Raw genomic sequence first — 3,609 nt, forward strand, 5'->3', positions numbered from 1 at the left:
AAAGGGGGCCGAGGTAGAATGTATTGTTAATTATTCATTTCTACTTAGAGATTAGAAAGTGTCTGGTACACAGCTAAGAAATGTTTGTCTTTTATGCTTAATTATGGTGTATCCCTAAAATGATTCACTAGTTCAGTTAAAAAAAAAAAAAACATTGCTCAAAAAACCTCAACCAACAGCAGTTTTTCTAAATTAATATTCAGTGTATTTGAAAAGTTATAAGTGAGTATGGTTAAAAGGATGTCTCCTTTTATTTGACATCCTATTTTAAGTAGTCATTTTAAAAATATCAAAATAGACATTTTCCTGTACTCTAAAAGGAAAAGCTTTTTTCCTGACCCAAAGTAAAATGTCATTGAAATCCTTAGTGAGATTTAATTCAATTTCACTTAATTTCCACCATGATTTTATAACAGTCTAGAAGCTAGTGTAATTTCTAGCATATTAAGAAAGTAAGATAAACAGTTGTGTTTGATTCATCCAATTAATTTTATTAACCTCTAATCTGTTCCTTAAACATAATAAAGTGGCCCAAGTAATGAGCTGGGAAACAAAAACAACACAATGAAAAAATAAAAGCCAGTTCCATGTTTACCATGTTTGGGGAGAAAGTGGGAAAACAAAGGTGAGACTGTTTCCTTACTGAAGGACTATCCAGAGTCCTTATATTCTAATGTGCATTTCCAATCTTCAAAGAGAGTTTGCAAATTCAAATTACTTTGGCCTCGGAAGCTTGTATCCCTTCCCCAACATTTCCTGTAACTAATGAGCCACAGAACACCTGCTGCTCCCCAGCTTGGGAAGTCCAGCCCTGCACCGACTGACCACAGCACGTCAGGGCCGCCCTCTGAAGTTGATTTTTCTGAGTTGGTTTTGGTACAATGTAAGTCCCAAAGTACAGATCTTTAAAATATTTTGTGTGTGGCTGCTTTTTGTAAAGATACTACTGCGAACACTGTACGTGGTTGGGTCTCCTTCATGGGGATTCAAGGCAGAAATTTCTCTGAATTCTCAGCCCAAGAAAAGCCACCCTTCACCTTGGTGCCACGTGGGCGTGTCCTCTGGGTCCAGTGGATCAGCTTTCCCCTTAGGCATTAGCTTCTGATTAGAGCCTAGCTGTGTCTTGCCTTTAACAAATGTACAGGAAGGACCTGGTACCATTTGTTTTCAACTTAACCCCATTCCTGACTGATCCCTTTATTTCCATAATCACAAAATTCTAGTTTGATTGGCTCTAGTCAAGCTGTATTCCTTTGTGAAACCTGTTTTGTGTCCTTTCTGGGCAAAGAGGAGGGGCTGAGAGAGGAAAAAGAGAGCAGAAGGGAAGGAAAAAGCCCACCCTGTGAGACAATCTGCCTTGTGAGTCTGGTGGATCTCTCTTACCGACCTATAAACAAAACCTCAAAGCAAAAGTGACCAAGAAGTTTTTTGCAAACAGGTAGCTTTCAAGAGACTTCTGGCAAATGGAAATTTCTTTCAAGTGTATCAAGTAACATGAAACAGATGAGACAAGTTTAAAGAGAGGTGGGAAGCAAAGCCCATTGACTGTAGAAAAAGGTAGCTTTGTAATAGGGCGAATCCAAGATGGCTTCTGCAGCAAAGGCCCTGAAGAGAGTACGGTCAAAAAGGAGCCCAAGAGACTGGGAGGGAGATGCTGGCCTGGCTACAAGACAACCTGATTTTGGCAGAACAAGAAACGGGGCTGAAGCAACTGAGAAAATAGGTGACCGGTCAAAGCATGGTCCCGGGATCAGAGTTCACTGCAGTCAGGAGAGCCAAAGAACGAAGAATTAGCACACGTTACAGTAATAACATTTTATGAGCACCATGGCTCACTGATATGTAATTTGGTTTTACCCACGTGCACAGCTAACTTGTAATTCTACTATTGCTGTGTCACCCCTTAGGATCACCACCAGCTTCCATACTGAAGTGAGTAATGAGGAGCATCACTCCTTTAAACTGTAATTATCTAGGGTTTCACCGAACTTGCTTCTATATTGAGCTGAGGGAGAGATATATAAGTCTGGTAAAGTTTAGCTTTAGAAAGAACTTAATCACACAAACAAGAGACCAAAGAGATGAGATAAGTGGATTTAAAGCTCAGCTAGAAGAGATCTAAGGGGTCGTCTAAACCAAACTCCTTAAATCATAATGAGGAAACTGAGCCCCCAGAAAAGTGACTTGATATGTATTCATTTATAAATTGCAGGTCAAGCTGCCAAAGTGGGCAGGAGGCTGAGGCCCCAGCGTGAGGGAGGCCTGTGTCTGGCAGAGCCGGTGTGAGTCCAAGAGACCACCTTTCAGAGCCGCCGGGATAATCGAGAGTTTTGGCCGAACCTTGAGCACACCCGGGGGAGCCAGGCGACAAGCAAGACTATGGCGCTGAAACGGATTAAGAAGGAGCCTAGTGATGTGACCCATGACCTTCCAGCACAATGTTCTGCAGGTCCGGGGGTAATGATAGGTTTTGTGGGAAGCCACAATCATGGGACCAAATGACAGCCCGTATCAAGCTGGCGTATTATTTTTGACAATCCATTTTCCTACCACTACCCCTTTAAACCACCTGCTGCTGCTAAGTCACTTCAGTTGTGTCCGACTCTGTGTGACCCCATAGACGGCAGCCGACCAGGCTCCGCCGTCCCTGGGATTCTCCAGGCAAGAACACTGGAGTGGGTTGCCATTTCCTTCTCCAATGTGTGAAAGTGAAAAGTGAAAGTGAAGTCGCTCAGTCATGTCTGACTCATAGCGACCCCATGGACTGCAGCCCACGAGGCTCCTCTGTCCATGCGATTTTCTAGGCAAGAGTACTGGAGTGGCTTACCATTGCCTTCTCCGCTTTAAACCACCTAAGGCTGCATTTATCACAAGAATTTGTAAAGAATTTATCCTCCAAACATTAACAGTAGTGGCAGCATTTGTCTCGGTATTCTACGATCACGGTGGTCTCGGGCTTCAACTATTTCTAAAGTTCTTTTATCCCTCTGTTCAGTGCCATGTGATCCAAACCCAGGTGACCCGCTACTGCCAGAGACTGCACGGATCTATAAAGCAGACAAAGTACAGCAGAATATCTCTCTAGAATGGACTCAGAAGTATACCATGTGATGCTGCCTTAAAGTCAGAATAATCCGCATTATAGCTGGAATAAGCTTACACTGCTCCTTTTTTGCTCTTCTTATTCGGCAGCTCCCCATCAGACCTCGTCTTTTTTATTTTGTGTTTTGTTTACCACCTTCCATTCATTCACGTGCTCATCCGAGAGGACTTAAGTTCTTCCAGCTTTGGACAACGACTGCTTTTAGAAACTGTAAAGTAGTTACTAGAGAACAGTTGCCCAAGGTTCAGAATTAAAAAAAAAAAATGGAGCACATGTATTATGTGGCCAATGTCTTCATTCTAACTTGCTTATGAGATTTCGACCATTCCCCACTGCTCTAACCAGCTGAAGAATCCTCTGAGAGGGAAGGCAATGGATGCTGAGTCGTCACGTCAAAAGAAGCAGCATTTTTCTAGCAGCTTCCATGCCTGTTTAAGCCTTCCACTGTTAGAGATTTGAGGCTACGTGATATACATTATGCTCGTAACTGATGTGGCTGGAGAACT

At 42.7% G+C, this 3,609-nt stretch overlaps 1 pseudogene; it reads left to right on the forward strand.

The window, feature by feature from the left end:
- Nucleotides 1-2,379: 2,379 nt before the first annotated feature.
- LOC148775204 (ubiquitin-conjugating enzyme E2 D3-like) lies at nt 2,380-3,111 on the forward strand (annotated as a pseudogene).
- The last annotated feature ends 498 nt before the right edge of the window (nt 3,112-3,609 follow it).

This window comes from Moschus berezovskii, chromosome 16, assembly GCF_049115385.1.
Source record: "Moschus berezovskii isolate FMDL1 chromosome 16, NW_MosBer_1.0, whole genome shotgun sequence".
Taxonomy (NCBI): Eukaryota; Metazoa; Chordata; class Mammalia; order Artiodactyla; family Moschidae; genus Moschus; species Moschus berezovskii.